Raw genomic sequence first — 15,291 nt, 5'->3', positions numbered from 1 at the left:
ATAATTAATAAAAAATATATTAATTTATTTAAAATAAATATTTATTAATTAAATATATAACTAATATTCCTATATTATAGGAAAATTTGAGAATTTCACCCTTAAAACATATTAATGTAATTAATAGAAAATAGAAAATATTTTTATAATTTAAAATATATTATAATATTAAAAATATTACAAGAATAATGCAAGTACAATAAAATACATAAAATTTTAAACATTTTGACGAACATTAAATTGTGAAATATGCTCCACCAAATCGGTTTGTAATTGACGATATTTATGTCTGTCACGAATTTGAATATTTTTTTCGATATAATTCTCATACGGAGCAAAAGGTTCCTCGCCCAAATCTGGTTGTGCTAATCCGTTTGTCGTGTCATCGTAAGATGGTAGCGGACCAAATGGAGTAGCATATGTGTCTCTCTCGTCTTCGACAATCATGTTGTGAAGTATAATGCATACTCTCATTATTTTTGCTAGATCTCCTTTATCCCAGAATCGTGCAGGACCACGTACAATTTCAAAACGAGATTGCAACACACCAAATGCTCATTCAACGTCTTTTCTTTGACCCTCTTGATATTTAGAAAATAATTTTCTTTTTTCACCTTGTGGACGTGAAAATGTTTTGACGAATGTTGGCCATTCAGGATATATTCCATCAGCTAAATAGTACCCCAAGTTGTAGTTGTTACCATTCACCGTGTAGTTTATTTCTGGAGCACGACCTTCTAGTACTTCATCGAATAAAGGTGACCGATCTAATACATTTTATCATTGTTAGAACCGGCAACTCCGAAAAATGCATGCCATATCCATAGATTGGACGATGCAACTACTTCAAGTAGGAGTGTTGGTATCCCTTTGTGACCACTCATAAACATCCCTTTCCATGCTTTTGGATAATTTTTCCACTGACAATGCATACAATCAATACTACCTAACATACCGGGAAAACCGTGAGCATCCCCCATCTGTAATAGACGTTGTACATCATTCAAGTTTAGTTTTCGCAAGTATTCACTTTCGAATACCAAAACCACATCAGTGACAAACTTTTTCAAACATTCAATCGCAGTGGACTCACCAATTCGCACATAGTCATCAACAACATCGGCAGATACTTCATAAGCCAATATACGCATGGCTGCAGTGCATTTTTGTAGAGGCGACAAGCCTTTCCTTCCCAATGCATCAGCCCTTTGTTGGAAATATGGATCAAAATTTGAAAGAGCTTCCACAATACGAAGAAAAATATGCCTTCCCATTCGAAACCTCATTCGGAATGTCTTTAGAGTATACACTAAATTTTCCACAAAATAATCTCTCACTAGACGTTCATGGCCTGCTTCATGGTTTCTGTATATCGTCCTCTGAGGCGTTGATGAAGTGCCTTCTCCGTAAAGTTGATTAAAGAGATTAAGTCAACGTTCTTCGATAAAGGGAAAAGATAGTTTATGAAAGAGGGGATGAACGGTCTTAGAGATCAAGAACTTAATTCTTGAACCCAAAACACACCTTACGAAACAAGTCGTAACACGTTATTTCATTAAAAATTCCCAAAAAAGGGAAAAAACTACGAGTCTTAAGGGATCATTCTAGACAGGCCTAGAACGATTTTGAGTTCGTAACAATTTCTGAATAAAAGCTAAAAAGCTAAAACGTAAATAAATTATCTAATTACAATGCTTTCAATTCTAGTGACTTCAATAAAAGATAGATTCCAACTTCGTCTCAATTTGAATAAGTGTACTTTTGGCATGATAATAAGGAAAATGTTAGGTTTCCCAAACACAACTAGGCATTGAAGTGAGAAAAAAGTGAGAGACTTTTTGGGTAAAATACAATACATAATTCTCTTCATCAATAAGCTCACAATTATGTGTGATCCCTTGTTAAAAGTCCTAAGAAAGGACAAAAAGTTTGTCTAGGATGACACTTGTTAGTGCGCCTTCAAGAGGATCAAGGAGTATCTAGAGACCCATTAATCTTAATAAGGTCAGGTGTTCCTTTAATCCTATACTTTATTGTCATATAAATTGCGATGAATAATCTATTAGCTCGAGAAAATGAGAATAAGGCTGAAGTAGTCGTTTACTTCATGAACAAGCGAATGAAATGCTATGAGCTTAAGTGTTTTCCGGTGGAAAAGTGTGTTGAACCCTATCTTGGGTCACAAAGAGGCTAAGGAATTATATGCAAACCCACACAGTTACGTTGGTGTTGAGATTGGACCCAATTCGTCACTTGTTTCATATAAAAAAATTATCACCAAGTCTAGACATGTGAATGATGATGATCTCAGAATACGATATCGTATACACAACTCAAAAATTCGTCAAAGGAAGTGTAGTAGAAGACTTTCTAGTTGATCAATCTATCGAAGTAGAAGGTGATGACGAATTAGTATTTCTAGATGATGAAGTCATGACTAAAAATCTGACAACTTGAAGGTTATTGTTCCAAGGGGAATCTAGAAAGTAGGACTATGGAATCATAATCTTTCCCATTGATCCTATGGATACATAGGATCCAATTTTAGTTAAAATTGAATATCATGTTACTAACAACTTGGTCGAGTATTTAGTGTGTCTATTAGGAATAAAGATAGTTTATGAAAGAGGGGATGAACGTCTAGAGGTAGTAGGTTATTCTAACTTTTTCATTTCTCAAGTTCGAGACGAGTGGCAAATTAAAGAATAAAATCTTAAACCTTATCACAAATACCTTCTCATGTTAATAGATAAATTCAAACTCATGACATTTACCCATGACCTATGGAATTATAATAGATTCATCGATGCTTTAGCTACACTCACAGTTATGAATCAAAATCCGGAAGGAATTAAGGTCAAGCCTTTAAAGATCCATAAAAAGTAGAAATAGGAATTAGGCATGGTTTGAACCATTGCAAAAATATGTCGAGCACAAAGATTATCCTTTTCGTTTCTAAAATAAAGAGAGGAGAGTTCTGCGACAATAAGCTACCAACTATGTGTTATTAGTCGAGAATTTATATTGACGATCCTTTGATAGCCATAACATGTTGTGCATTGATCAATTAGAGTCAACTAAGATCATGGATGAAGCTCATGCTCAAACATGTGGTTCTCATATGAACTGAATGACATTAACCAAGAAGATTCTTCGTTTTAGTTATTATTAACAACATATGGAACAAGAATGTGTAGCTTACATAAAAAAATGTCATCAATAAGTGTATGTTAATCTAAAGCATACTCTAACATCATTGTTAAACAACATGACAATAGACATGGTCTTTCTCTATGGTATTGACACCATCAGTATGTTTTATCCTCGTGCTTCTAATGGCCACAAGTTTATTCTTTCTGTTATTGATTGCTTCACTAAGTGGGTCGAAAAAACATCTTACAAATTCCTAAAGTCATCTCATATTGCTAAGTTTATATGAAACAACATCATATATTGGTATGGAGTTCCTCACGCCATGACTTCGGATAATGGTAGATATTTACAAGGGGAAGTGTTGAAAGTGCTTGACAAGTATCACCATAAGTCGTTGCCTTAACGTCCCAAGAATAAAGGAGTTATAGAAGTAGTGAATAAGAAAATTATCAAGATCATCAAGAAGATGACTTGGACGTACAAAGACTGACATGAGAAGTTTTCTTACGCACTCTAGGGATATTGGATAATAATAGGTGAAACTCCATTCACTTTGGTTTATGGCATGGATGTTGTACAGCCAATCGGGATTGAGTTCCTTACTTTGAGAGAACTTCTCAAGATTAAGTGGTCTAGGAGGACTGGTATGATCCCGGTATAGCCAACTAGCCTTGACGGAGGATAAATGATTAGATGCATTGTGTCTTATTTAGATGTATTAAAGTCCATTGGAAAGAGCATTTAACAAGAAGGTGAAACCACAAAATATCCAAGAAGGAAACTTAATTTGAAAAATAATTAATGATTGTTGACGCAAAAGACAAATTCCAAACTCAATGGGAATGACCATACTTTGTCAAGAAAGTTCTTTTAGGTAGTGCGACCCGAGTTACAACACTAGATGGAGAGAAATTATTTACCCTAGTTAATGTGTCGATAAGCCAAGAGATATTTTGTTTAGAGCATACATAATGTGGATCGATGAAAGGCATGACTTGTCCATCTTTTGAAAATGATTAAATCTAAGTTTATCTTGAATACTTACAGAATTTAAAAAAAATAAAACTATTATGTCAATACAAGTGGCATTTTTATTAAAATAAATATGGTGATAAAAACAAAACAACGACATTCCAAATTAAGTGACGAGAACTACATCCGGACTTGATCTCTCTTGTTATGAGAATACAAAGACAAACTATCACTAGGTTTGATCCCAATAAAAAATGAAAAAATTAAATTATAATTTTCAATATTGAACTACGCCTAATATGATTTCTCCTTTTATGAGATTACATAGGTAGCCTCTCACAAGGTTTGATTAAAATAAAAACTAAAATGAAACACATTTCATATCATGGTATCGAGAAGAATGACGCACTTTGAAACCTCTATCTGAAAGCACATAGTGGAAATGAAGAAACGTGAAATCGAGATTTAGAAAACCAATAAATATTTTGGGAAGGTCATATGTTCCACTCATTGTCTCTAAACGAGTCAATGTAATTTCTGAGATTCAAACAAAGTGCTCTCCAATTGGATATTTCTCAAGCCTTTAAGCTTAAAATTCTGATGTTTAAAATGAAGTTTGTGGAAGATGAACACCCAAACTCAGAATCAAGATGACGACAAAGGCGGTGTATTGTCTCGGACAATGGCTGTGTGCAATAACCCAAGGCCTCATGAAAAAGAAGAAAAAATAGATAAAATCATTTAAAAAAAAGACTATGTTGGTTGAGATATTGAAATCACCTCTTGTGTTCATCTATACTATTATTCAGTTTGCGAAAAGTAAGAACAAAGTGCCTCGATTATATTAGATATACCCTAGTTACTAAGAAAATAGGCGAGAGAAATAATTAAAATAATCAAAGAGGATGAGATATTGAAATCGTCATTTATTGTTCATCTAGACTCTTGTCTAGTTTGTAAAAAAACAAAATTTATTGATTCTATCGAATAGAAACAAAGTATGAAGAAAAGCTCAAGGCATAGAGTTCAAAGCACGTTAGCCTCTAAATCTGAGAAGTGAGACTAAACCTCGTGACATATGGTTGAAAAACTAAGCGTAATTCGAACCTCAAAACAAAATTCGAGCAAACAAATCTTTTAGAGAAAATTTAGGACAAAGCATTTGTGAAAAAGACTGAATTTATAATTTGACGACCTTCATCTTGAAGAACATCATTTACATTTGGTATTTGAAAATGATGTACGAAACTAATTGTTGAAGAGGTTTTGATCGGACTTCAATCATTTCAAAAAGGAATAAGAAATACACTAACCCCTAGAGGGTTAAAATGGTCTAATTCTCTACTTGAATGAAAATGACAAAAATAACAAAGAGTCAATATTATGGGCATTTGTTTTAAAATAAAACTAAACGAGATGAACGAAACGCAAAAGATCCTATGTTAATACTAGAGGTATTTTATTGAAAATAAAATGAAATGACGAAAATAACGATAACTCAATACTAGGAGAATTTTATTTAAAATAAAATGAAATGAGAAGAACGAAAAAAGAACCTATTGAGGCATTTTATTTAAATAAATTGAAATGAAGAAATTTGTTCACTTGAAAATGCTTGGAAGTAATCTCTTAGGATAAAATTACTAAGTAATGAAAGAGTGAGTCATCTTCTTACTCATGTGTGATCAATCTAGTAATCATAGTAATATGTCTTGATAATGTGTGATCGATCTTGGAATCATTGTCTTAAATAATGATCGTGTTTGATCAATTTAAGAAACATAGTCCTAAGTCTTGATCATGTGTGATCAATTAAGGAAGCATCATTCATGTGTTATCGATATATGAAGCATTATCCTGAGTCCTGATAATGGTTGATCAATCTAGGAATTATTGTCTTGAATCTTGATCGCGTGTTATAAAATTAGGAGGCATTGTCTTAAGTCTCAATCATGTGTGGTCTAGTATCTTAAATATTGCTCAACGCATGGAGTTACAATAGTGTTAACATTATTGTTTACAAAATCTTCTACCTTGCTAAGAATCTTCTAGGTGAGGAAATGGTGGGTTCACACATCGAAAGTAGATATGATATCATTGGAAAGCTTCAAGTACACGTATCGGAAGAACCATGTGCACGTTGAAGATGAAGTGAAATTTGCGAAGATCGAACCATTGAAGTCATTTCACTTGTGTCCCAATGGACATGTCAAGTTTGCTCTCTTTTCTTTTTTATTGTTTAAATAAACCTTAAGAAATTATAAATTGGGAGTTTCAAGTGTGTTATTTCTCAAATTTGGACATGCATATTACAAACCAAAAACTTTCTCCAAACATTGTCCAAGAGGTATAATTTTTAGACACCCATTTTTTCTCCCAAATTAATATTATAGTTTTAATCCCGAGTCTAATATTTTCAAGAATTTATTCAAAGGCTCGTTAAACAAATTTAAAATAAATAATTATTGTGGAGACATTGTTGTAGCAATTGAACTCTAAAAATAATTAATTTTAGGTATAAAATAAAGAATAGGGTAAATTGTTATATATTTATCTATTAATTATGGTATTTTTATTTGTTTTCTATGTATTGTTGAAAGTATATTAAAAAATACCTTCTAAGTTAGCCGGAAAAGTCTTTATCGGCGAGCCTCCAGCAAGCCAGTCGAAAGAACACATTGACAAGGCATTATTGGGCCAAGTCAATGATCAAGATGGACGGTCAACCAAGCCAAAAACTAGGCTCAGGCGCGAGTCCAGACCCATGCTCATGCGGAACGCATGCCTAGCGACCGACTCTAACATGGACACGGCCTAGAGTTCTGACCCATGTAATACATGCCTATGCATTATAGGGTTAACTGAAATGTTCTTAATGTTCTTCATCAACTCCTTCCCGATTTATATGTGCGACACACGGGTTCTTCTTTGATTAGACAATAATTTTCAGTAAGGCATAGACATCTATTGGTACATTTATAAAAGATTATAGAGATTTAAGGCCTTAGGGTTTGAAATAACTTGTGATTTTTTTATATTAGTTTATAAAATCATCAATTGATCCAACGGTTGATATTGTTTGCCTCTTCATTTACCTTAACATTTTTCTCTTCATTATAGAATAATTGTTTGTCAAAATAATTAAGGCATTTATAATCCAATACTAAAGTTACATGGTTTTTCAATTTGTTAATAATAATATTAAATTATCATCATAATTAATAATAATAAAAATAACAGATTCATGTAATTTACACTACAAATTAATAATATTTTATTAATTGGTCATCAAGGCATTTCAGATCAATTAATTTTTTATTAATTAATTCAAATTATACATTTGGATCAAATTTCAACATTTATTTCACGTTTGAATTTTTTGTGAATTTGATTTTATTTTATTACTCACATTCTAATTTCCATTCTTTAATGAAATTTATAGAACTAGTTTAAAATTTTCAACAATCACCCATATTAATGAAAATTGAAAAATTAACCTGGTAAAAGGTTCAACAGTTGAATTGTACATAGGATAGATATGTGTAACCCTTTGAACCTTCCCATATGAAAGTATATAACTTTACTAGCCGATTAGTAGACTTGATGTCTTTGAACTATTCTGCCATTTGTGTAAACGATTACATACTTTCACATAAAATTCTCCGTAATACATGTCAACTCTCATGGTTGTGTTCGTTTTGGTCATGGAACACGCGCCTGGTTTTGTGAGAAGGTCTAGAATTGATCCGTACAATTTTTTTGAAGCAGCCCTACTTCTCCCTCACACAGGTGATCTCTTTTCTCACAAAGAATAATTAAAAACGATATGATTATCTTTGTTAAAATATATATTATTTCGTTATAGGATTAATCATCAACAATAACTTTCCAATCAATAAAATTAGTTTGTCCCATTGAATCTAGTTCTAGGGATCTCGAGTTTACATAGGTTGAATTTTCTTTCATACCAACTTATGGTAGGCTAATGTCTCAAAAGACTTCTAACTATCTCTCTATTCAATAATCTGATTAGTGGATCCATAATTTTATCTTTGACTTACATAGTCAAATTTAATAACTCCATTAGAGAGTATAGTCTAATGACATTATGTCTAGACTTGTTATTCAATCTAAGTTTGTCCAATTTCAAAATACTATCATAATAATTAGAAGTTTATGTTGGTACATTCTTAGATAATCTTGGAATATCTTCTAATTAGAAGCATAGTCATTCGTACATGCTTATCATTTAAACATTTATTTTATAAAAATATTGTTTACTTGGATAATTAGTAGACAAAATTATTTTTGAACTATTATGCCTTCTTGTAAACGATTATATATTTTGCATACAAATATTTTATTTTTCGACATAAGTCAAAATTATAGATTATAACGTTTAATCTATCAATCATAATTTTCTTAGAAGATTTCAATACGTAAATTGCACTTTCAAGTGAAACATATTCACTTGTAGGCTTAAAGTCTTTCAATTAATAATATTAATATATCATTTGATAACAACATGATATTTTGTGTAGTGCAATTCATACCCTTAGTGGATTTAATCACTTTTATCGTTATTTTCAACGATAAATATATTGTACAAAAGACACATAATGAAATAATTTTCATTGTCTTCATTATATATATAATTGTCACATTCACTTTTAATCAAATTATGATTAAATTTTCCTATCATTATTATAAAATTTATTTTAAGTTATATTAAGACTTTATAAACTTTCATTTTCACTTATTTCATAAAATTCTTTCGAAGACATTGATTCTTCAAATATTTATGAAAATAATGTCAAAATATTACATGTTTCTTGATTTCAAAATTCACAAATTTAAAATATCGATTTTAGCACCACCTTAGCAAATATAAACAAGACATTTTCTTGTCATTTTTTTTTAAAGTTGCGTAACTTTATCTTTTGTAGAGAACATATTTCTCTACCAATAAATTATATTTTTATTTATCATAATATACACAATAATTTTGTGTTATTATCAATAAAAATATTTGCCCCACATTCGTGTTGGTACCTTTTTTTTTAAATCACACACGTTTATATTATTTAAATCAATGATTTTTTTATTATGGAAATTATCACACAATTTTTTTACAAATTTCTTTTGTTATACTTATCATGCAATGAATAAGATAACTATATTATAAATATTAATTGAATAAAAAATCTATACAAGATATTAGAATGTTTATTCATATATAAATCATTCTTTACATAATCTCTATATAAAAATTATAATATTTAATAAATCAAAATATTTATTTCATCACATTATTAGAATATTTAATCAAATTAATATTCACCATGTCTCATGATTTCTACAAAAGAAATCATACTGTTTCAAGAATCTTTGGTCGAAGCCGATTAAATATTTATTTTTGGTTGCACGTTTGCATCCCATAATATCGACACATTTGCCACATTATTTCTCAAATCGAACAAGAATTTTCTTGTAATTATTTGATTCAAAAATATCAAATTAAGTAAGTCTTTATTTAATATATTCATATATATTATAACTACTTTATATATCATTAAACAAATACTAATTATTATAATTAATTAGAATATTAATTATTACAATGAATTAGACTATATTGACAATTTATTTTCAATCAAATACAAAACTAACTAATTATTATAAATAATTATTCATGTCATCAATTCGTCAATTTCTTAATTAATTAGATAACTTTTAACTTTTCATAAAAGTTTTTTTTATACCAAAAGACACATAATATTTATGAAATATTTTCAGAATTTTTGAATTAAAATGAAATATATATACAATAGTCTTTATCCATGCATATATTCAAATAACTAGTTAATCATACTTATTATGAATTAACACAAATTATCATATTATTAGCTAATATGCATGTTATATATATAAGCAATCACTTAGAAACACAATATATAACTATAAATGTACTTCATGTCTGAATCAAAATAGTTACATTATCGTTCTTTGACCGATAATCCACGTGAAGCAACAATGCTCAAACCAAATCTAGATAGATCGTTCTCACCAAGATAATTTTTACGAAGATAATTTCGACTCGCATAGTCGTGTCTCTTTAAACGCATTAATATAATGATCTCTAACACAAATGAAATTCATTTATGTCATCAAATAATTAATCACACAAGTTCTATAAGAGAAATTAAAATGCTTCAATATATAAATGACAAAGTTATTTTAGCAAATTAAATTTCTACATAAGAAATTGTTAGGATATTCAATTCATTTCATAATTTCTACATAAGAAATTATGTCGAGTTAAGATTTTTAATGTTTAAACTGGTTTTGATAATTTAGCTTAAATAATCAAAAATGGAGAAATTGTTGGGTTAAGATTTTTAATATTTAAACTGGTTTTGATAATTTAGCTTAAATAATCAAAAAAGGAGAAATTGTTGGGTTAAGATTTTTAATTGATTTAAAATAACTTAACAATCTTGATTTTAATGACTGATGAAATGGTTTTGATAATAAATGGATAAAATTAAGTTCAATAACTGTTATTCATATCAAATATATATTTAATATCAACAACGTATGTGGTGTAGTGGTAAGTACACTAGTATGCCACATGGGAAACTTAGGTTCGATGTCTAACTCTCATTAGACTTGGCAGTCTAATGGAGCACGTCTAATGCCTCGCTTCAGCAGTTGTTTGAAGTTAGCATACGTCTACCCATGGTTAACTAGTTGTCTGCTACTCTATTCCACTCTCTTTTGTGTAGTCTGACAGCCAGCTAATTGCATCAAATGAATGAATGCAACGTAAGTAAATATTCTTCCCACTACTTGTTCTGTGCAGAACAATTACAGAAGAATATTTGACGCACTACCATTCAGTACGGCCACATTCCAGAAGCACAAAGTTTGTTGTACTTTGTCCTTTAGGCGTCCATCCTATGGGCGCGTGCCACGTGTCCAAAAGGAGGATTCGACCATTGAAGCTTTTCAAGAATAAATTGCTGTATAAAGACAATGGATGGACAACAGAAAAATACAAGACAGAAGCTGAAGCTCTCTCTCTCTCTCATTGAATCAACAGATTTCTAAAAGCTTGATTTCTTGAATCAACACTCTCTCTCTAGATATTTTATTCTCAAGTGTATTTTGTAAATCACTACGTGAAGTTGAGAGATAAGTTATTGGACTATTTGATAGTCATTAACAGTGTGTTGTAAGTTGAACAAAGATTGTTCTCTTCAATAAAGTGTTAGCTAGCACTGAAACTGTATTTGATTCAAAGAAGTATAGTGAAATCCTTCTGGTGGTTGGAAGAAGGAGTGACGTAGGAGAGTTTGCTCCGAATATGCACAAAACAACTTGTTGTGTTATTTAAATTATGTCATTCATTTTCTCACCGGTTCAAAGCTTCAAATCCGACGAACATTTCCGCACTTGAATCTGTTTCAAGAGTTCGAAGGATTTGCGAAGAATAGAAAGTGATATAAATCTATAACAGGATTTCTATCAAACCGTTTTCCAGAAGTTGTTATCAATAGTTAGACCCCTGTCTCTATTGGTGCCACCGGTCCTTTTAAATTATAATGATTTTAACATTCATGATTAATGTCATTTAGACAAATCATTTTTTTTTATAAGAAATCATTATCGACCTCATTCATCTCCAAAATCAATGGATAGAGTTATTTTAACGTGTCTGATTTCTACCAAGAAATCATTGACTACTCATTCATCTCATAATTTCTAAACAATAAATTGGAATGATTCCAACATCAATGACTAAAGTCATTTTAACGAGTCTAGTTTCAGTCAAGAAATCATTGACTACTCATTCATCTCATAATTTATACAAGAAATTGGAATGGTTCCAACATCAATGACTAAAGTCATTTTAACGAGACTGATTTCTACCAAAAAATCATTGACTACCCATTCATCTCATAATTTCTACATAAGAAATTTGAATAGTTTCTGAATGACTAAAGTTATTTTATCACGTCAAATATCTATAAAATAAATCATTTCATTTGTCGAATTCGAACAAGGGACCTTCCTTTCGCCACGCACCATTGCATTTGAACTTTGAACCATTGCGCCAATGCGCCCTTTCATCGTTCAATCACTTTTACGACCTTTTGTCTTCTTTCCGGAGACAACTTATTCTTCATATTTGACTCAACTCTGTCAACAAATGATATATATACACATTTAAAATAATAACTTAACATTATAATCAAAATGTAATATATAAGACAATATATATATTTATATAAATAAATATATTATCTATTCTTAGTTATCAATCAGAATATTACATTTTTATTAATTATCACGCTTAATTAATTTAATAATATATATATATATATTATAATTAATTATTTTAAAACTGAAACCGTATGTTTTAGTTATAATTAATTTTAATTACTATTAATAAATCATAACAATTCATTTTTCTTTAAAATTAAAAGCTAACATTTTTATATACTTTTTCTATTATCATTTATTATTAATAATAATTTTAGTAACCAATATATATTTAATTAAAAAGAAAACAAATTATTGTTTTCTAATTTATTTTCTAGATAACTTTTGTATAATGAATATACATCATTTTTCTTTAGATTATATATCTACATCATATATTAGTTTATAAAATTAAGCTTTCATAAAACAATGTTATTAATAATTAACATTATAGATATAAAATAAAGACTTATCTTTATTAGTCAATTCTTCTATTTCTTTAAATGAACAACTTTATCTTGTTGAAATAAGTCTTCATCACAACTCGTATTTTTTAATCACCAAAGACAAATTTTCGACAGTCCAAGCTACTAAAAAACTTAGCACATATCACTGTTTTAATATTGTTAGATATCTTGTTTTTAAATAAACAGATAATATATATATATATATAATGATGTTACAAATAAAATAAATAAAATATAAAGAAAAACAAAATCACGATATACAATATTGATTCAAGGCATATGCTTATCACATTTCTCTTAAAATAGTTACACCATCTCCCCTTGTGTTGGAGCTTATCACAGGTGGTTGTCTCCGATGGTACAACGAATCTAATAGTGATTCAGCACCGAAATCACTACGCAACGAACTTAATAAAGTACCTGAACTATCATCGACTTTGAACGGAAAATATCGAGTGAAGAACTCCAAGAACACTCATAAAATAAGAAGAGGGCTTTGGAATTCTAGAGTGAGAAAATAATCAAGGATGAAGTGGTTTGAGATTAGAGATGAGTAGTTTTATATTGTTGAGAACTTAAACCATTAAATAAAATCATCAATTGATCCAACGGTTGACATTGTTTGCCTCTTCATTACCTTATCGTTTTTCTCTTTATTATAGAGTAATTTTTTGCCAAAATAATTAAGGCATTTATAATTCAATACTAACGTTATATGATTTTTCAATTTGTTAATAATAATATTAAATTATCATAAAAATTAATAATAATAACAAACTCATGTAAGGGCCGACCATCAATGAGAAACTTATAGTAGGACGATATGACAAGATTAAAATTGAATAAAAAGATAAAATAGATTTTGGTGTCATACAACAATTTATCTTTTCCTAATTTTGTGAAAAAAAAAATAGATTTGTCGAAAGATTATTTTTTAAATAAAGATAAAATAAAATAGACTTAAATTAAATTTACCATTTTATTCTCAATCTCGATTGAGATTTCACATAAACGTTAGTTATCAAATTTAATTATAAATTTTAATTTATTTAACGAAGTTTCAATGGGTTAAAAAAAATAATTTTTAGAGACATAATTCTGAAAAGATGAGCGATATTTATGATGTAATTACAATAAAAATAAATAAATAGATATATGTTGGATTCAAATGCTAGTGCATAAGATTTTGTTTGATCCGAATTATTTAGGGTTTTTTATATAAAAAAATATTGTTTATTCAAAAGGTAGATTATTTGAATTTTTAATATATAAAATTATTATATTTTTTATTTAAAATTTATATGTTATAAAATAAATAAATAATATTTTAGTTGATAAATTACATAATTTAATAATTGAAAGAAAGATAATGAAATATAAGAAGATTTAATAAAAATTCTCAAATAACCTTTGATCAAACAAGCTTTTAAGATTTGTTTATAATAGTAAGCCACAACTAAATAAGGCTTAAAAACTTGTTTGATCTGGGTTAATTTGAATTATTTTAAAATAGTTTCTTATTATATTATTTTTAAATAATAAAATTACTTAATTCTTTAATAGAATAAAATATTATTAATATTTATTTTTATGAAATAAAAATATTAAATAAAAACAATTTTTTAATATTTATTCCAAATAATATAAAATTAATCCCTCTAAATTTTAAATATGAGAAAGGCTAATAGAATAGTATTTAAAAGAAGGTAAGAAGAGAAAAAAATAATGTGACACAATCTAATTAGCTTAACAATAAAAAAAAATAAAATTATCTTTATATTATTTCTTCAAACTTTTTTATTTTTCAATACTTCCTAACCAATTTTCCTCCCATATCAAATTAAATATTCATACTCATCTTTTTTTTATTATAAACCCAAATGAAATCACAGCTAATACCTTGTTTAATTTTTGTTTTTGAAATTTGTCAAACAAAAAAATATTTAATAAAAATAATATTATTTTATATTTAAATTTAATAAAAATAAAGTAAATATATTTTAATATTTTAATTTATTAAATGAGTGATTCTGTAATTAGAATAATGTGATATCATTCAATAATAATTTCTAAAATGCTGAATAAAATCTAAAAGAATCCTAAAAAACTCACAACAAAGAAGATCTAAAAGAGTCATTCATAAATAATAATGACCTTTCCCATCTCCCAAAAGGTCATTTACAAAAGGGTTGAGCAGTTCATGCCACGGACCAAACAAGTCTGGACCCATCGACAGTCAATGCTCTACACCTTAATGTCAACGGTACACGCAGCGGAGCCAGCTCACACATTTAGACGGGTCGGGTCGGGTCGGTCCTATTCCGAATCTAATTTATATGTTCTTAATCGTGTGTTCAAAAGAAATACCTTTTTAATATTATTTTGCTAAAATTTCAAAGCACCACTCCACCAGAAGAAATGAAATTTTCTTTTC

At 28.9% G+C, this 15,291-nt stretch overlaps 1 pseudogene; it reads right to left on the bottom strand.

Moving 5' to 3' along the window:
* Window positions 1-216: 216 nt before the first annotated feature.
* Window positions 217-15,087, bottom strand: LOC124943554 (annotated as a pseudogene).
* Window positions 15,088-15,291: the final 204 nt, after the last annotated feature.

Source organism: Impatiens glandulifera, chromosome 6 (genome assembly GCF_907164915.1).
Source record: "Impatiens glandulifera chromosome 6, dImpGla2.1, whole genome shotgun sequence".
Classification (NCBI taxonomy): Eukaryota; Viridiplantae; Streptophyta; class Magnoliopsida; order Ericales; family Balsaminaceae; genus Impatiens; species Impatiens glandulifera.
This window is presented reverse-complemented; position numbering and strand designations above follow the sequence as displayed.